Raw genomic sequence first — 21,645 nt, forward strand, 5'->3', positions numbered from 1 at the left:
CTTCTGTAAGCAGAATATTCAATCAGTTATTTATTGCTTTGCCTCTCTACAAAACCCAAGCGAGATGACAGATAAACCAGATCAACCGTAAGACCTTGACTCTGGGAAAGTGAACAGAACATTCTTTCCAGGCACTGCCTGCATGGTCTGGACCATTCCTGCAATGTGTCTTCCTCCATATCTGCTCCTGCCACCCCAGCCTCCTCCCTGCCTCTGGCCTCAGAGTCTTTTCACTTGCTTCCCTCTCCTGTTTAAATGGCACCAAGGTTCAGGGGCTTTTCTTGGTTCAGTTGGGTCTTAACTCGGTTTCCTCTTTAGAGAGAATCTTTCCTCAGTGTCTACATCTTAACCATTCTCTCACTGCTCTAGGTTCCTCTTGTCATTCATTCGCTAAGTCATGTCTGACTCTTTGAGACCCCATGAACTGCCGCATGCCAGGCTTCCCTGTCCTTCACTATCTCCCAGAGATCACTCAAATTCATGTCCATTGAGTCGGTGATGCCATCCAACCATCTTATCCTCTGTCAGCCCCTTCTCTTCCTGCCCTCAATCTTTCCCAGCATCAGAGTCTTTTCCAATGAGTTGGCTCTTCACATCAGGTGACCAAAGTATTGGAGCTTCAGCTTTAGCATCAGTCCTCCCAATGAATATTCAGTGTTGATTTCCTTTAGGATTGACTGGTTTGATCTTCTTGCAGTCCAAGGGACTCTGAAGAGTCTTCTCCAGCACCACAGTTTGAAAGCATCAATTCTTCAGTGCTCAGCCTTCTTTATAGTCTAACTCTCATTTGGGAAGCTGGCTAATCATGTGGAATCCCAAGTTTTAATCCTTGACTTAATGGGTCTATGCTGGAGGGTCTGGTAGTTTTTTGAAAAGCTCTCCAGGTAATTCTTATGTGGAGACAGCATTGAGAACTTCTAAGCACTGTGGGTTCTTGTTGTTATTATTTTTAGATATAATTGACATCTTAGCTTCAGGTGTACAACATAATATTTTGATATTTGTATATATTGTGAAATGATCACAGTGTGCCTATTATGATGAGCATTGTTATATATTCTCACCCATTCCAGTACCCAGTAGATTGCAATAAAATGGCCACACATTCTTCCTCAGACTGTATCCATGCCATTGTATCTTTGAAGCATCTTCCATCCAGAGATGGAGTAATCCTTATCTCTGGGCTGGCCTTGTGACTGACTTCGACCCACAGATGTTACAGACACCATACTGTGGACCTTCAAAGGCTAGTCTAGTGGAGAAAGAGTGGACAGGTAGAGCAGACAGAAGTCATTCCCACTGAAGCCCTCTGGATAAAGCAGCTGGTAGCTAGCACCACCTTCCAGATGGGAGTCAAGCCAGCTTAGTCCTAATTGAGGTCCCTAATGATTATGGTTGTATGAGTGACCCCAGATGAGACAGGCAGAACAGCCCAAGTGAGCCCTACCCAAAATGCTAACCTGCAGAATTTAGGGAAAATGGTATTGCTTTAAGCCATGAAGTTTTGGTGCCACTTATTATGAAGCAATAAACAACACAGAATGTAAAGCTTCATAAGGGCAGAGACTTTGTGGTTTTATTGTTGTTCTGGTCATTTTTTCAGTACCCTTTCCCTGTTACCTAGTTCAGAGCCTATCCAGGCTTGTGGTAGGTTCTCAATAAATATTTTATAAATGGGTCAGTGATATGTGATAGGACTTTACAAAGAGCTGTTTTGCACTTTACTTAGAGTCCAGCTGGCAGCTTGGGACACTTTCCTCAGTATTTAGAGTCAGCTAATGAGACAGAATATGACTCCTCTCTCCTCCCCCAAGAAACCTCTTAAAGTGCTACAGTGAGACTCCTTTCTTGGTAGGTCATTTCATAAAAAGGTTGTTTAGCATAAATCTTTGCTGATTCAGGAAATCCATTTTCTTTTCACATCCTCAGAGTAAACATTCCTTAGTTTAGAGTTATTAGAGAAAGTGACTGCTTCCTTCAGTCTTCCACTGAGAAGAGCATCCAGGTAACTGAGGGTGTGAGGACCCCGACCTGAACAGGTGGTCTGGTTGATGGTGGAGCTGGGACCAGTGGAGAACAAGGTGAGCTGAAACCCCAGTAAACTGGCTGGTGATGCTGATGTAGTTCCAGTCCCTGTTATCAGCAGACTGGGGGTTTGAGTAACAAGCTGCTCAGTTGCTAAGTCATGTCCGACTCTTTGTAACTCTGTGGACTGCAGCATGCCAGGCTTCCCTGTCCTTCACCATCTCCTGGAGTTTGCTCCAAGTCACTTCCTTTGAATCACTGATGTGATCCAACCATCTCATCCTCTGTGCCCCCTTCTCCTCCTGCCCTCAATCTTTCCCATCATCAGGGTCTTTTCCAACAATTCCACTTTTTGCATTAGGTGGGCAAAGTGTTGGAGCTTCAGCATCAGTCCTTCCAATGAATATTCAGCATTGAGTTCCTTTAGGATTGACTGGGTTGATCTCCTTGCTGTCCAAGGGACTCTCAAGAGTTCAAAAGTAACAGTTGTTAGCACTCAGCCTTCTTTATGGTCAATTCAAAAGTCCCAGGGCTGTCATTATAAGACTAAGAGATGGATAATGTGGTGACCTAACCTAGATATGTGTGCTGAGCTAGTGAGCTGGGCTCCCACTGAAGCAGACCTGGAAACTGGGATTCACGTGATCTCAGGAAGCACAAGTAGGAAAGTGGGGGCATGAGAGAGGAAAGGGAATAAGGAAGGACATGTTAGCTGATTACCTGTGGGCACCTGGAATTCAGTCCTGCGGAGACCTCTGGTGCACAGTACAGGCCATCCGTGCTTCAGACCTGCCCTGCTCCGGGAAGTGAGGAAGCTGGAGGCAACATCTACCTGCTTCAGGCTCCTCAGTGTAGGAGCCTCCCCTGCCTCTCCAGCCAGAATAAGCCCTTAGGCAGAGCATGATGGGGCTGAACATGGTGAACTCGGCTATAAGGACAATTGTTTCTAAAAGTCCATTCTGAGCAGGGAAACCGACTAGCTGGTGGGTGGGATGTGCTGGCCCTGGGAAGTGTTCGTCCAAGCTTTTGCCCCAATCTCCCCCCTGCCCCCAAGGCCACTAAGCCTTCCTTCTCAGGTGCTGCTTTGGCCTCAGGGTTCTAGTCTTCAGGTCTCAGAGCTGTCTTAAGGAGGCAGCGCAGAGGAGAGTACCCTGGCATGAAGGGGGACGCCCTGGCATCATCGTATTCAATATCATGGCCAACACTTATGAGTGCCACCTGTGTGCTAAGCAAGGATTAGGTCATTTAATTCTCAGAACATCATGAGACAGATGTTGTCATGAGACATGTTAGCGTCTGTGTGTTCCAATAAGACTTTCTTTACAGACACAGGTAGTGGGCCAGATTTGCCCATAGTTTGCTAACCCCCAGTCTGCACACTTCAGATCACCCTTCAACCCACTATAATGTGATATTCAACGCCTCTTCTCCATTACAAGGGCTCTGGAAATGTTACCAATGGCTTCCGTCAGGAGACATATTTTGTATCTGAGAAAACAGGCATTATGAGATAAAATAATTTGCACAAATCACACATTTAGATGAATTAAAATCCCAGCTCTGTTTGCAGACCCCTCCACATTCTCAGTGCTACCATATATTGCTTCCTGTAATAGGGAGAATAACAAAAAGTTATAGGTCAGATGCGAACTGGTATCCTGGGGCACTCTCTGAGTATCTGATGACTTTGATCCAGTCATTCAACTTCTCTGAAACTTAGTTTTCTCATCTCTAAAAGGGACTGAAGAAAGTATCCCAATGGGGCATGTGGGAGGAGTAAATGACCAGTGCGTTTTGGTGGCTGGCACTTAGGAGGCACTCTGCAAAAGTATCCTCTCTTCTTCTTGCTATGGCCCAGTCTTCTCTTGAGGAAACAGCTTTCTTAATCTCCTCCGTGATGCTTAGGGCTTCCCTCATAGCTCAGTCAGTAAAGAATCTGCCTGCAATGCAGGAGACCCAGGTTCAATTCCTGGGTTGGGAAGATCCCCTGGAGAAGGAAATGGCAACCCACTCCAGTATTCTCACCTGGAGAATCCCATGGACAGAAGAGCCTGGTAGGCTACAGTCCATGGGATTGCAATAGTTGGACACGACTTAGCAACTAAACCCCGGTGGTGCTTAAAGGGGGACCCAAGGCTCGCCCTGATTCTGTGCTGCTTTGGGATTTTTGACCTAAGAGTTCATATAGATCTCATTTCCTATCTAAGAGGTGAGCATCTTGAAGCAGGAAGCAGAGTTTAGCCTTTTGTTATTGTTGTCCTTGCATTCTCTAGAACATGGGGCTGATGCTAGCAACTGGTTAGTGTTTGATAATGACTTCTTTGTTTTCTGTTAGTAAGAAAACTAAACAAGAAGCATTTTGAATATAGAGAAATGTACAGACCACCCAATTCTGGTATCTTTAGAGGACATTTTCTATCAATGCCTGTATAAGCTGAGCTCCGTACAAACCCTCAACCTAAGTGTTTGGGGCTTGTGATCAGCAGTAAGGACCACTGTCACCAAGCTGGACTTTTGTCATGTTAGCCAGTCTTTGCCATCAAATCAATGAGTTTCCTTGATTCTCCTAGAGGCAGTAGCCTCATCAGTAGGGACACAATAAGACTGATAGCAAGCAACATTGGCTTACCATGGTAAATATTTTATAGTATCTTTTTTTTTTTTTTAACCACCCTGCCCCCTTAAAAATTTTTTTTTTTTTTTGGCTGCACTGGGTCTTCATTTCTTTGTTGAGGCCTGCAGGCTTCTATAGTTGTGATGTGTGGGCTTCGTTTCCCCCTGGTATGTGGGATCTTAGGTCTCCAATCAGGGCTTGAACCTGTGTCCCCAGCATTGGAAGGCAGATTCTTAACCACTGGACCACCAAGGATGTCCCAACAGTGCCTTGCTTAATGCAGACCCAAATTCTAAGATACAGGTGGAATGATTATAGTTGAGGTAGCTGAGGTACAGAGAGGGTAAATACCTGGCCCAAAGTCACACAGCTAGGAGGTGGTAGAACTTGATTTGAAATATGTTTCATTTGCAGGTTTCTTTCTTTCTTTGTTGGCTCTGTTCATATTGGGCTCTTATAACTTTCCATTCTTCTATAGCTCTCCAACCTCCTCCCTTCCTGTTGGATGACACATTAAATCCTATAGGTGAAAATGTGAGCTTGTGGAGCTGGTTTATATCCAGTCTTCATAGGATGACCTTGCAGATCTTGGCTCAGAACCACTGGGTCAGCTACTAATTGACTTTATGGTAAATATTTATTCATATATTTACTTATTTTCTTTCTCTCCTTACTAGAATGTATGCTCCAGAAAATGTTTATAGCATTCACTACTATATCCTTTGTGTAGAACAGTTGCTGCTACACAGTAGGTGCTCCATAAATATTTGCTCAATGAATAAATTCACTGTTTGTTGATTTCATAGCTTAATTATCAGAGATACCATCTTGTTTCTAAGCTAACTGGAAGCACCTCCCTCCTCCCTCTTCTCTTCCTGCAAATATACATTACTATACTTTATCCTCATGAGATTATTGTGCTTAACTGGTTAGGTCTCATACATGAAACCATAAAGCACTTTAGATGTGTAATCCTTATAAAAGTGGAGTCCTTATATGTCCCATGCTCTATGTAGCTGTGATCTGAGAACCCAAAGCACTGAGTATTATAAAAGAAAGCTCAATTTTTACTTGTGTCCCTTGAAGAACATTAAATTTGATCCAATTCATAATCTATAACAATGTTTCTGAAAAAAAAAAACAAAAAACACAACAACAACAACAACAACAACAAAAAACAATGTTTCTGGAAAGTATCTTTTCTTTCTTTAATTCCTTCCCACTTGCTATTTCTCTGGTTATACCAAAGTCTTTCTTAATGTTTAATCCATCTGGCTTTTTTTTTTCCTTCCTTATGGTTACCAAAGGCGAAAAGGCGGGAGGGATAAATTGAGAGTTTGGGACTAACAGACACACACTACTAAATATAAAGTAGATAAACAACAAGGTTCTGCTTATAGCACCGCTGCTGCTGCTGCTAAGTCGCTTCAGTCGTGTCCGACTCTGTGAGACCCCATAGATGGCAGCCCACCAGGCTCCCCCGTCCCTGGGATTCTCCAGGCAAGAACACCGGAGTGGGTTGCCATTTCCTTCTCCAATGCATGAAAGTGAAAAGGGAAAGTGAAGTTGCTCAGTCGTGTCCGACTCCTAGCGACCCCATGGACTGCAGCCTACCAGGCTCTTCCATCCATGGGATTTTCCAGGCGAGAGTACTGGAGTGGGGTGCCATCGCCTTCTCCGACTTTATAGCACAAGGAACTGTATTTGATATCTTGTAATAACCTATAATGGGAAAGAATCTGAGAAGAAAAAATATATCTTCCTATATATATGAGTCACTTTGCTGTACACCAGAGACATAGCATTGGAAACCAACTATGCTTCAACAAGATGAGAGGCCAAAAAAAAACCAGTGCCTGGTACACAGTAAACACTCAATATTCTTAGTTGCTTCTGTTGTTATTATGGGCAGCAATAGTAACATCATCTAATTCCTAATTGTATGCACTAAATATCTGAGAATCAAGAGACTAGAAAGGAAACTCTAGAGATAGCAAAGGGAAGGAATGAATTTTAGTAGACGAGATCAAGTCTCTCTCTATTTCATAGGCATACAGGAGAGTGATGAACTGGGGGAGGTGGGGAAAGGTGGAAATTTCATTATAGAACCCTGCACCTGTCAATGAGACACTAAGTATTATAAACATTAATTTATTAGAGAATTCTCTTCTCTTTGCAATGCAGTTCACGGTACATATTTTCAGTATATTCTTACAATGATGCTGCTTTTTTGGACCAGCCAAAGTATTTTAAAATTTCATCTAACACCACCTTGAGACTCCCTGCTTGTACTGTCTGACCTTCTCTTTTGATTTTCTTCTTCCATTTTTATAGCTTTCCCACTGATCAGTGTTAAGTCTCTCAGAGACTCTTCTGAAGGTCTCGGCAATTTTCTTGCTACGTGGTACCAAAAACATCTTTTTTAAGCCCTCTTTGGCATTGAGGAGAGGCAGGTTGAGGCCAGTTCAGTCTGTTTTCTTTTTACCTGGAGTTTGTTTCACAAACTTCAGCAATGACAGGGCATGGGGTAAACTGCACGGAGATAATTGCCGCTACTGGGGTAACTGCCCAGGTGCAGTATCCTCCGACCACAACCGTGAAGCCCACCGGAGAACTGGAGTGATTGCTGTGAGCATGGGGGCACGGCGGGTGGGGGCAGGGCTAAGAGACCTAATTTCATCTGAGCCCAGGGTGACTAGATGAATCCTAATTTGGAAAGGACTATAATTGAGTCTGTTTGGACTCTGTTTCCAATGTATAAAATGGAAGCAATTTAATAAAATTTAGCATTTCAGGGATATAAGATACAGTCTGGAGAGGGACTAGGGTTTTTGCATTATAGCCTGGAATATCCTTTTTCTTTACCTATAGGATCTCTTTTTCCAATTATATTTTTCTCATAACACAAATGTGATCTGATTTCTAAAGGAGTCCCGAGTTAAGAAAATCCAAACTTACAAATAAGATGCAATCAGAAAGTGTTGATTTGCTTCTTCATTTTATTCTCGATTTTTAAAAGTAGCTTTTAAAGCTGTGAATTCTCCTGGGTGCCCTGCGTATCTGTCTCGGAGCATTAACTTTCTGCTCAAGTCTTACAGGAGTTGGGGTGATGAGAACAGAGAAAGAACAGAGAAACTGAAAGCTAAGGCAGTGGGAACCACTGCCAGTAAAGCTCAAGGTGAAGTGAAGATGAAAACATGTCTGCATTTTAACTTAATGCACAGGGAAACATGGTGAGCTCCCCGGGAGGGATTTAACATGCATCCGTGTTAGTTCTGCGAGGAGAGGCACAACCTTAAGGCTGGTCCCTGCTAATCTGGTGAACTTAGAGAGGTACATTTTCTAGAGGTCTGGCAAGTAGGTAGGAGCAGATGGAGGGGATGAAGACAGAGAAATAGTTCTTGGTAAAGTGACCCAAGGACACCAAACTAAATCCCTATCCAGGGTCCTTAATGTAAAGGGCAATACCATCCATCTTTGATTTGACAATTTCCCGGGGATCTACTGACCCTTTCATGGCAAGAGGCAGTACAAGGATGTGGTTAAAACTCAGGTTATATAGGCCATCAACCAGGATTTGAGTTCTGCATATAGATTACAGGTCATATCAGCTTGGGTGAGTTGGAAAAATGGAGCTTTTAAATACTGCGCACCATTCTTCTGAGAATATAAAGCACTTAGTACAGAGCCTGGTACTGGGTAACTGCTGCCATTATTCTTTTCATTATTATTGTTAATTTTCCCTGGGACACATAAGAGGATTTCTCTTCGAAGAGTGGAAGTTTCCATGACTATTTCTAAGTATGGACTTGGCTTGCAATTCCATTTACCTCAGCTGGTGCTCATGCATCACTGGAAATCTGAGCTGCAAAACCCCAGTGCCTCAGTCTGCATCTGCCTTTTGCAGGAAGAGGATCTCTGCTGAGATAATAGTGCCACCGGATGAGAGGCAGGTGATTCACCACCAGTCATCCGCTACTTACTCACTTTCACTACAGAGGAGCCGGGCATCCCACACACAGTGGGCTCCGAGCATGGAGCCCTGGGGCCTCGCTGGGGAGGGAGGTTAGAGTGGGGTTAGAGCTGAACGCTGAAGCCCAACCTAGGAAGAGCCACTCCCTACCCTCCAGCTGAGTTTTCGGCGTGACGTCCTGCCCCTGCTTGTGTCTACCCTAGAGTCAGACAGTCAGCCAAGGCCAGGAGTCTACTTCCTAGATCTTTGAAAGTCATGAGCTCGTCTGTGAAATGAAGGTAATAATGGCATTTACCTTAATGGCTTGTAATGAATAGCAAATAAGATCTTGGCCCAATGTAAAAATTCAGTTAATAATAATAATTATTGTGTTGGTCCTTTGACTTAGAACTACCCCCCGCCTCCCCTCTCCCCATCCTCCTTGCCTGGCTTGTCCTCCCTGGATGGCCCTGGTCACAGTGAACACCTCTCCCCTCACTTCATTCCATTTTCTTTATGTTTCTCATCAGCATGCGCAGACCTATGGCAAAAGTGCTCTTGTCTATGAGCTTTATTATGTTAAACATTATTAAAATTTGCATCGTGAAAATATTCACTAAGTAATGAATTTATTCATTTATTCAAAGATATGTATTTAAATATCAGCTGTATATGAACACTTCCATATATGATGATGATCTGGTAATAGACAAAAGAGGTAACAGGTAAAACACTGCCTTCATGGTACTTGCTATAGAGGATGAGGTAGATACATGTACACACATAAAAATGTGTGCAAAAATAGGTGTGAAGTTTAAAGAATAAGGCAGACCACTAACTTGAAAAGATACCTGCACCCCCTGTTCACTGTTCTATTTACAATAGCCAAGATGTAGAAGCAACCCACGTGTCCATCAACAGATGAATGGGTAAAGATGTGGTATATTTATACAATGAACTATTAGTCATAAAAATGACTGAGATCATGCCTTTTGCAGCAACATGGATAGACCTAGAGAATATTATGTTTTGTGAAATAAGTCAGACAGAGAAATACAAATGTGATATCACTTATATGCGGAGTCTAAAACATAGTACAAATTAATGTATATAGCAGAATAGAAACAGATTCAGATATAGAAAATGAACTAGTGGTTACCAGAGGTGGAGGGCAGTGTGGAGGGGCAGGATAGGGGTATAGGATTAAGAGATACAAACTGCTAGGCATAAAATGGATCTGTAACAAGAATGTATTATGCAGCGATGGGAATTATATCCGTTACCTGAAACTTTTACTGGGATATACTTTATAAAAATACTGAGTCACTGCCGCATACCTGAAACTAACATAATACTGTAAATCAACTATACTTCAATAAACAGAGAGAGAGAGAATATGACAGACAACTTGGTACCTACTTCTCAAGTGAAGAGAGGTAGAACGTTTTTCCCTTAGAAGGACCTCAGTGTGCCTTCTCAGTCGCACCTGTTCCAGTTCCCCCAAGCCCAGAGGGACCACTCATCCTAGCCAGTATGTTAATCATGTGTCTGCTTTTCCTTACAGTTTTACCATCTACATATTGGACTTGATCCTATTTCAATTCAGTTGTCTATTTCAACACCATACTTTCAATGTAATATGGATGTATTATCTATATATTTTCTGTGACTCCTTGCACTCTACATTATGGCTTCAGAGATGATCTTCACTGATCCCTAGGGTTGTAGTTAACTCAGCTGTCACAGTTGGGTCATGTTACTTGTATTGTTTTCTTGCACTGAATGTGTACATTCTATTATTGGTATATATTTGGGCTATTTCATTTAAAAACATCACTTTCATGCTCCACTGGTAATTCTTGAAATTGTCTCCTGCTTCCCACATGTAAGAGTTCCTACGGGAGTGGAAATTCTGGGTGTTTTTTCAGCTACTTGAAAATGTCTAGAGGATGTAGCCTCTTCCTTTGGGTCCTTATTGCTGCCTCTCACAGACAGGATGGTCAGAGTTGGCTTAAAGGACATGGATAAGTGGATCCATGAAGTTCAAACCTGAAATTGTCCAAGGGTCAACTAGAATTTGAGTAGCCTGGTGCTGAAGTTTAAAGATGAAATGAAGTCCCCAAATATCTCAAAGTCACTTTTGTTGGGAGGAAGCTGTGGGAATCAGCCAAAGAGCTGAAAGAAAATCTTTTTCTTGCTTCCACATCAGTGCAGGCTATCAGGCGCCAGTATATATATTGATACATCAACTGATTCCTTACTGTTGGGCTATTCAAAAAGATCTTCATTTTTCTCTAGGTCAAGAAGGGCAATGCCAGGAATCTCTTTCCCATCCTGGCATGCAGATGGAGAGCCTCAGAGTCTCTCATCCCCTGGGTACTAGACTGAGGCTTCTGGCACCAGTTCTGGCAGCAGACTGCAGGCTTCAGGCAGCTCAGAGGCAACCGAAGCCATCCGTGCAGCCAGGCAACAAGGGAGGGATTACAGGGCTTGATGAGCTGTGCAGAGAAGGCCTCTGGCAGAACAAAGTGAGATCTAGAGGCCTCACCAGGTCATGCAGAGCATTTCACATCTGTGATCCAGGTCAGACAGGGCTGCCAAGGTTCGCTGTTGTCCTGGCTGTGCCAGCACAGAGGAAATGAGCCTGGCTTGCTGGCTGCCTGCGCACAATGGAGTACCCACTCCCAAGGTGCGGGGCTGATCAACTCTAAAGTCTTCGTTGCCCTTTCAGGGAGGCCAGTAAATCCTTTCCTCCCTGGAATGAGATTTCTTCAGGGGAACTGTGTCCCTGGCGTCTCACAGAAGGTGATGTTCACTGACCAGGCTAGCAAGAAGGCTGCATGTTGGCATGTTGAACAGAGGGATTGTTCCCACTTCAGAGCTTAGAGGATAGGTCAGAAGAGCCCTTCTTGGTCTCAAAGTGTCTTGGGACCAGATGGGACATCTTGGCCCACAGTTGCTGTTTAAGCATTCTCCCCATTTGGAATAAACAATGGAGCAGCTTGGCTTTCAAAGGGCAGCCAGACCTGGTGGAGCGGCTCTCCAGATGGTGGAAAAAAAGCCAGGAGTGCTCCAGGCATGGGACTCTGGTGGTTCAAGAAGCTTGGACACGCCAGATCACAGGGCACCAAGAACCTCAACCTTCTGCTGCCTCTGCTCTCTTGAAAGTCTGGATGAGTTCTCCCTTCAGGATAGAGGAGCTTCTCCTCTGGAGCCTTCTGAGGCTACTACAGAGAGGATGGGGTGATCACGTTCAATGAGAGAGGGAGCACTCCTGCTCAGCTTCAAGGCCTTCTTGGCCTTTGAGTCTGCTGTCTGTGGTGTCTCTCTTACCTTCAGAGCTCTTCTCAGAAGGACTTGACTCCCTTAGTCCAAAATTTCCATTCCCTAACCTTTCCCACACTATGAGGCACAGGTGAGAACCTCAGCACCCAAACTCTCAAGCCTTCTCACTCTAGGACAAAGCCCTCTCATGATGCCCTGGTCCTGTAAGAGCAGTTAATAATAAAACAGCTTGTTGACATCCTTAACCATGTACGTCTGACCTCAGGCGAGAGGGTGGGGCATGATCTTGGTGTTTAGAGAGCATGGTGAGAATCCCTGCTCTGCCACTTCCTAACTGGGTGTCTTGGGCAAATCGCTCAATGATGCAATAGAAAAAGACTCTTGAATTTCCTAGGCTGTTGTGAGGTCAATGAGATTTTTCTAAAGAGAGAGTGGGAGAAAGAATGAACAAACTAAGCACAACACCTGAGTGCCTAATTGATAGTGTTTTTCTAGTGGAAAATGTTCATATGCACAGTTTTTTCAAAAATTTTACATAATTTCAAGAAAACTCTAGGATAAGATGCTTACGTACAGGTCATTATATCCAATGACTTATTTTTTTTTTTTAGCTTAGGAAAATGGGACTAAGCCCCAAGAGAAGTTACCCCCTTATGGTCACTTAGTCACTTAGGAGCAGAGCCAGAGCTGGGAACTGGGACTTCCATCTCCAGTGCTCTCTGCCTGGCCGTTTGCCTTACAAGGAGCCAAACAGGCCTCACGGTATCACCTACCATCTGCTAAATAAGAGTGGTTGGCAAGAGATTCTCCTTACACTGCAGGGAACAGAAAATTGCTCAATTCATTTCCTCATAGACAGTGGTGAAAATCTCATTCAGGAGAAAAATGGGAGTGTGTGGGTGATCAATCTGGTGCCACCCTGATGTTAGTCCTCGTAGAGGACAGCCTCAGTGTAATGAGCTTTCAACTCCTTTGGGCTCCATTTGTGCTGGACATCTTCTCTTTGTCCCTTCAGATCTGGTATCTTTCATCCCCACTCTGCTCTCTGACCTGGAAACTGAAGTGTAGACCACACCAATAGGCTTCCTTGCCCTTTGGCTTATGGTTCAGTTCAACCAATCAGGAGCCCCAGGGGGAAATCAGAGAGAAGAAGGAAAGTGAGAATAGTGAATGGTTTCTCTCTATGTGAGGTGACCTCCATCTAGCCCTGTGGCTCAACACAAGGTGACTGCTCCTCACAAGGTGACCTGTTCTAGATGACTCTGTCCTTTGGAGCCAACACAATCCTTCCTTCCCTCTCCCCTTTGGACTCTTTTCTTTTTACCTTGGGGTGTTATAACATCCTTTGTGGGTTTCCTAGATCCTGTCCACATCTTTGTAAATACTCCCTTTGTAAATGAACTTTGGATCTTTGGAATTATCCTGAGTGTGCCATGTACTTTATTTTGGGACTCTAACTGATACACTGGTCATCACCTTGTGTCAAACCAAGATCTAGCTAGAGGTAAACTGTGTTCATTAGGAAGAAAATCCTGTATAAAGTAACACTGTCTTTCTGAATATACCTCCTTTCTTGCTGTATCTCCAATACTTAGCCCTCTTAGTATTCTGGCTAGAGAGATTTGCTGATGATTGGAATGGTGTCTTATTTATCTTCCATGCTGTGGGAAAAGTACATGATATCAGAAATGACAGATGAGGTGAATAGAGTGGGGGATTTGGTCATCTGGTCAATCTCAGTCTCCCTCTCTTTCTCTTCCTTTTTATCTTGTAAATTTCATGGGGCTTCTTTTCAGTTTCTGACTGAAATTTACAAAAGCAACCTGAAAAGCTATCAAGTACTGTGACTTTATAACCTAACCCTAAACCTAACCTTAGTAGTTAGGAAACCTGAGTCCTTAAGATATGAAGACATGATCAGTTAAAATATAAACTGTCATTATAGTTGGTAGAATTGGTGAGTCAAGCAGCTTAAATTTACAGTCATCTTTTTCTTCTTCTTCTGTATTTTCTTGCTTTTGTTCTTAATAAAAAAACTAGATAGTAAGCTCTTTGAGGACAAGAAATATGTTTTAAAAATTAATTCATTTTCATATTTACAAGTATTTATTTGGCACCTGCTGTGTGCCAGGCACTGGAGATGCAATGGTTACATATCATAAAGAAAGATATCACTATAGTTAAAGAATATACAGTTTAACCCAAGGCAAACTTTGACTGTTGGCTGTCTGGCTATTTTGTTAATAAAGTTTTATTGGCACACAGACATGCCCATTTATTTACTATGTATATGACTGCTTTCAAGCTACAAAACAGAGTTGGGTAGCTGCAAAAGAGATTGTATATCTTGCCAAGCCCATAATATTTACTTGTAGCCTTTTGTAGAAAGTTTGCTGACTTCTGGCCTAATCATATACCTTCCCAGTACCTGGTGAAGGAAAAGCCATAGTTTTTGCCCCACTCTACAAATACTTTAAGGTTAGAGCAACAGATTATTCACAGCTGAAAAGCATCACCATTGTTATGATAGTAGGAAATAATCCTTAGTGGATTATTTTTAATCTTTGCATTTTAAAGAATTTGCTGAAATTTCTAGATGCTGTTGACATACGAACAATTTTCTTGCCTTTTTTTGGTGGATCAGTGTGAATTCAATACACCTGTGCAACTGTGCAAGAAGTTTCAAAGATGAAAATATTCTGATGCATGAGGTTGGGGGGAAGGATTGAATAGAACCTTGATTGCTACCATTCCAGAATGTGTCATCTGGTTTTCTGCTGCTCTTAGTCTTCTCTAAACACACTTATGCTGTGAATATTTTTCAACTTTTTGTTCATAAATACTTGAAGAGAAGCAATGAACTCAGAAGTCCCTTTTAACCATTTCCTTCTCATTTGTATTGAACAACACAAATGTGTGGCTATGGGATTCTCTGGGATTGAGGCACAGTTAGAAGGACGAGGGTAAAAGCCAGTGTCGTTGGCATTTCTGGGGTGTCCATCCTCTGTGTAGCATGTCTGAATAACACCCAGAATGACAGTTAAATAGGTGCAAGGTGTTCTCTCTGACTCCTTCTGGGTTTAGGATGTTTGTCTTGTTCTTAGAACTGTATATTGTACTGAGTATTATTAAAATTTGAAAAGAAAAGAAATGCAACTGATTCTCCAAATGAATAGTTGGTTTTTTTAAATTAAAATTAGAATGCTAGTGAAAGAAGCTGTGGCATTCCCTGAAGATAAGGGAAGGACAATGTTGTAGATATTCTAGGGAAAAATAAAGGAAAAAGAAATAAACAAGGATTGGTCTAGGCACATTGTAGGAAAAGTTGACAATTCTGATTTTGAATTACTCAGTGTCTAAAACTGGCTTATACATACTCTTCTGGAGCACAAACACAACATCTTATGAATGGAAATTTACCCAGACCAAGGTAGACTTATGACCACTTATCGTCTCAGTTATTCTTTAGCATGATTAATTCAATTCAGAAGGAATTTATTACTTTGTGTTCTAGGTACTGTGATCATTCTAAAAATATAGTAGTGATGCAGTTAATAATTTAATTGCCATACATAGTTAGAGTGGGCTGTAAAATCCAGTGAAAGGTGGAATTACTAAGAGATGGAAATAATACAGAAAATATTTTGATATTAGATTAGTCATTAGAATGATAAGAGAGGAGGCTACTGCAAAACATAGGACTTAGTTGAAAAGTTACATGTGGTTGGATCATAGAAAACTAGCTCTTAGTAAGGAGGTGGAAAGGCCACCCAAGATTTTAAAAATTAGTGTGATACTGAAGACAGTGGGGAACCATTAAGGTTCTGAGGAGTGGATTGGGATGCTTGTAGCTTCTCTCTAACATTGAGATGCTAGCTGTGTTTGACGGCTTGGAGAGATGAGAAATTGGAGGTGGAGAGGCCACTTAGATGGGCCCGGCAACAATTCAGGTGAGGATAAATGTTATTATAGAAATAAACTTTCTATTGCGATGCCCTAAGCAGGCTGGATGGGTACCTGTCAGAATATGAATGCGAAGGAGATAAGAGTATGGGACTAAGTGTCTGATTATGTGGAAGTGGTTTACAGAGAGGGCTTCAATATGGAGAGACATATATATAGTAATGTGTATCCCAGTCAGATTGTAGCCAAGACACACTAATGAAGAGAAAAAATCAACACATTTCCAGACCTTCTACACTGAACTAGGTTGGTTTGGCTCTTTAGGACCTAATTCAAGAATGCCCCTCTTCCAAGAAGAATTTTCTAGCCACAGAAACAGGTCTTATTTGCATTTTTTAAGTAATTGTAGAAAAAGTTGTAGAAAAAGGGCAATGTCTTTTATGTCTTTGTTATCCACTAAATATTCTAGTGTACTATCAGGCATACAGTGAGTGATGAGATACACATGCAGAATGAATCTCCCTGATAGATAACTTGAAACAATAGGTCATGTATACATCAAAGCTAGCTGCCTAGAATAGTGAGATGTGAAGAACAGAGATTCTCCAGAGTCAGGGAGATAACCATCAGGTCTATCTGGACATAGCTTGGAGAGTTCTTTAAAAAATTCAAGAGTCATAACAGTGGTGGAGGAGGGATTCTTTGGAGACTGGGAATGGTGTCTGGAGGGCTCCTGCAATGATGCCATCAGAGTGCTTTAAAGCATTAAGTTGAAGTGCTAACAGATCTGAAATATAGACGGAACAACATATGAGGTCAATTCTGGTGATTTTAATAAAAGGGGAATGATGCTTATTTGTCCATGGGTTCATGGGAAAAGAATTTAGAACATTAAGAAGTGGTAGAATTTATTAATGAGGGCTCTCTTCACAGAGTGCTGAAAGGATGTGGTTGAAGATTGGGAAACTTTCCAAAATTAATTATTTTCCAATATTGCCTGTGAGACTGAAGCCAAACTTCCTCTTTCCCTCTGCCCCGTCCCCCGCCCCACCCCAGCACAGGGTTGCCTTCCTTTGTGGGACACAAACTACACAAAGACTAGTGTAGTTTAGCACTACATATCACTTAATATTGTGTAAAGTGTACACAATATTAAGTGTACACATACACTTTAAGTGTATGTGTACTTTAGCACACATATCACTTAATATTGAAATATTAGAAGCATTCTTATTAAAATCAGAAATAAGAGAAGTTTGGCTATTATTATTGCTACTATTCAACATTATAATGGAAGTTCTAGACAATACGATAAGACATGGAAAATAGGTAATAATTACTAAAAAGAAAGAGATACAACTGATACTATCTGGAATTTAAGTGAAAATCTAAGTAGTTGTTAGGTAATTTTGAATCTTCCATTAGAACTCAGGAAAATTTAGCAAGTTCAGTGGATACTGTTCATCTATCATCTAAGTATCTATTTCTATACATTGGTAATAGTTATAAAGTATACTTTTCTAATATGAACATGAGGGAAATTATAAAACTTATTGAAGGATGGAAAAGAAGACTTGATGAAAGAGAAATATGCCATGTTTGTGCTTAGGAAGACTAAATAAATTCTTCGTAAATTAAACATTTAGTACATTCCCAATCAAATTTCTATAGAACTCAACTAATTAATTCTAACATCTTTGTGGAATAGAAAATGTATGAGTTAATTTTTTTGAAAAAGGAAAATGGTGATGGGGATATGTCTTGTTAGACATCAAAATATGCTATAAAACTATAACAATGAATAAGATATGGTATTGGGATGGAGGTAGACTTTTTAAAAAGTTCAGTGGAATACATAAGGATCCAGAGATAAATTAAACTAGGGATAAAGATATTCTAGAGATAATGCTTCACATAACTGAGAAAAGACTTTGGGGCAACTGGCTAGCCATCTGAGAAAAAAGAAAATTAGATCCATATCTAAAACAGTGTGCAAAATTAATTCCAGATATATTGAAAATAAAAATTTATAAGCATCATTTAAGAAAATATAGGAAAGAGTTAAAAATAAATATTGGGACGTGGAAGATTTTAAGGTAAACACAGAAGTTCATTAATTTGACTTTATGTGGATTAACTAAACAAAATTCAATACCGTATATGTTGCAAACATTTTCTTTCAGGGTTGTGGGTAAATACTTGAAATATATAAAGAATTTCTATTAATAAGAAAAAATGATGAAGAGGCCAAGAAATATGAGCAGGTAGTATATAGAAAAAGAAATTCAATGACCAGAAACATGAAAGGATAGAAAACTTCACTTATCACTAGAAAAATACAAATTACACAGCAATGAAATGTCAGTTTTACCCCACCAATTTGGAAAACAAGGAGGAAAAGAAGTAAGATAGGGAGAAAAGAAGACCATGAAGATTTTCGTATACACTGTTGTTGGTGTTGGTATTGATTGACATAGCCTCTGTTGGAGATAAAGTTCACAATGGTTTTCAAAACTAAATATGTATTTCCTCTTATTTGGCAATTTTAAATCTAAGGATTTTCCTAGAAATATATTTCCACATGTACACAATGCAAGGTATACATTGCAATATTCCTTATTATAGTGACAAATTGTGTATGATTAAATGTCCCATCAGGTAGGTACAGTTAAATGAAATATAACACATCCATTCTATGAAGCATTGTACAGTAATGAAAAAGAATGGGGTATCTATGTATACTGTCATAGAAAGATCTCTTAATACACATAGTCGTTTGAAATAAAAAGCAGTTCATAAAACAATTCACAATATAATGCTGTTTATATAAAAAGCAAATGAAAATACATAATTCTAAGTTGAAGCATATCTACATATGAATATGTAGAACAAGGTGTTCATATATATGTGTATATATATGTGGTGATGTTTAGTCTCTAAATAGTCTCTGACTATTGTAACCCCATGGACTGTAGCCTGCCAAGCTCTTATGTCCATGGAATTTTCCAGGCAAGAATACTGGAGTGGGTTGCAATTTCCTTCTCCTGTGTGTGTGTGTGTGTGTGTGTGTGTGTGTGTATGTGTATATATATATATATATATATATATATACACACCAAAGTGCATAAAATCATTTCTGAAGAAGACAGTGAGATTGGAGTAGCAAAGACGATCTTTTGGTAGAATTATTTGTTTGAATTTTTGTAAGAAAATTGACCCAGTCTCCCGTATTGAAGGCAGCATCTTTACTGTCTGAGCCACCAGGGAAGCCCACTTGTATGATTAACAATAGTAAATTGCTTAAGAAGTAAATAAAAAATCTAAGCACACAAGTATACAAGATTATGGCTCATGCCTACAAAGAGCTTGATCTAAGCATTTTTTTTAACATTATATAATTGTGCATTCCTCCTTTCCAACAATCTTCTTATTCCCCTTTTAGGATTTATCCTTGGAAATGTCAATGCCAGAGACTGATCCGTTAGTTAATTAGGTACATTTCTGAGTATACAATTACTTGAAAGGATAGCAGATGTTGCATCTCACATCCAGACCTTGGCTAATGTGTAGATCATTAACTCAGGTCTGACTCACATTCATTTTTATGAAGATATAGGAGAGTTCTTCTTATCTTTTTTAAATTAAAAAAAATTTTTTTAAATCTTTTAAAAGATATTTAGGTCTCCTAAAATTACTAAAAAATTTCAGCTCTTCAGTGATTTGAATTTACTATTCCACACTAATTTTTCACCAGATTTTTTACATTATCCTGAGTTCTCTAATATCGATCACATCACTGAATAGAATCTAGCCTTCAGCCAAAATAATTGGACTTTTAATTATACAATCAAATAAGCCAGAATGACCATACCTAAAAACTGGTTTTGCTCAGCACTTTCTTTGCAAAACAAAAACGTTGTGCAAAATCAATAATGGCAAAACTTATCTGTGGGAAGGGGCACTTTAGTATGGCTGTCTCTTAAAGCACCTCCTCACTCCCTATCTGTGGGCTTCACCAGACCTGGGGAACCAGGCGCAAACTGTCCGGAGAACTTTGCTTTGTAATCTTTGGAAAATCTGGCGTTTGAATTTTAAAAGGAAAAGGAAAGTAGGTAGTCAGCTGCCAAAGTTTGCCCCATCACATCCTTGACCTGCCACAAGTTCAGTTTGGTTCAGCAACATCGCTGAGTGCCTGCCAGGTCCCAGGAGGAACAGCAGGAACTCGGGGGTGAATATGAGGTCCCATAAGACCTCCCCCTTGGGCTGCTCACACCCTTGTGGTCACAGAAGTGGGTTATAGAGAGAACAACTGAGCTGCATAAACCACTCCACTTAGTCAACACGTATTTCTTAAGCCCTTATGTGTCAGGCAATGTGCTAAGCCCTAGGGGACACCTGTACAAGACCCTCATACTCTTACGAGTTCACAGTCTAGAGAGGACGAAGGACAATGAAAGCATGAAGATACTGTGTGAAACGTGCTGTCATGGTGCTGGACATACAGCATCCTATGGGGGTAGGGTCCTAAGGGGGTAACAAGCCTATCCCTGGGGGTCAGAAAAGGCTTCTTTAAGGAAAAGAGAATTAAAACATGCAACCAGATACTTGAAAGATGAGTAAAAGTTTGTAAACCAAGAGACAGGGGAGGGAGACAAGGGATTATGGTGGGGATGACCTTGTGCCCCGCACTGTGATGGGCCCCTGGGAGACCCGCCCTCACAAAGGCGTGCATCCCTGTCTTCATCTGTTCCCCACTCAGACTAGAATTCGTCAGCCTGTTCTCCTTCCTTTGCCTCTGCCCATCATCCCTGACTCCTTCGCCTGTTCCCTAGAGGCTCCCTCACTCGTTCAGTACAGCCACAGACCCTGGACTCTGCTGTCTCCCCATTTCTACTCTAAATGACTTGGTCCTCCCTTCACATCCCATCACCATCCAAAGACAGCGAAATAAGTAACGTCACTCCATATTTAGGTAATTTCTCTTTCAGTGGCTGATTCTTGTGTGCCAATCCATGCCCTTGTAAAAGCAAGGGTGCTTATCTTCCCCAGGCTGCTCTGGGATGCTAAATCATCATAATAGCCCCACTTACTGTCCTTGCTTTCTGTAATGACGACAGTTAGGAAAACCTTTCCCTACCCCCAGCAACATCTTTTCTCCAGTGGCCTTATAGACGCTTTCCAATTTGCAATTGAATTTGGCATAATCTGTACTTCTTAAGGGCTATACTTCACTAGGGAAAGCTTCTGAGCTTATTCTAATAACCTCTTATTATGAATAGCATCTATTATACTAAGGAGTTTTCCAGAACCTTTACTTAGATGATGAGCAGACCTCCCAATCACCCTTCTCACACTCACCCTCTCCCAATTAGAAAAATACGTAATCATATATATATACATAATCTCCTGGCATTTGGCATCTGCTTCATAGTTATTTAGGAACGTGACTCAGCAGTTTGGAAGGAGGTTGGAGGAGGGGAGGGGAGGAAATTTGCCCTTGACAGAAGAGAGGAGAGGGAGAGGAGGAGTGAGGAGCACTATGAGTTCTCTGGGCAATCGTTTCCCCAGTTTTCTTCCTTTATGTCAACTAAACATTAAGTTCTTCCAGGCTGGTGGCTGCATGATATATCGAACTGTCCTCAAATTGCATCATCCATAAAACCTTGCAAATAGTGGATTAGCAAACGATTTTTGTTCACAATGATAAGAAAAGTAGAGAAAAAAAAATCCTAAGTAAAAGAGATAAAAGTATGTGTGGGAGGAAAAGGCAAGTGCTGATGCTGGCAACTTAGGTCAGAATATATATTTTTTAAATAAATAGCAATACCCAGAAGCAGGGTTGCGGGTTGATATGGTTGTTCTATTT

Source organism: Bubalus kerabau, chromosome 22, assembly GCF_029407905.1.
Source record: "Bubalus kerabau isolate K-KA32 ecotype Philippines breed swamp buffalo chromosome 22, PCC_UOA_SB_1v2, whole genome shotgun sequence".
Lineage (NCBI taxonomy): Eukaryota > Metazoa > Chordata > Mammalia > Artiodactyla > Bovidae > Bubalus > Bubalus kerabau.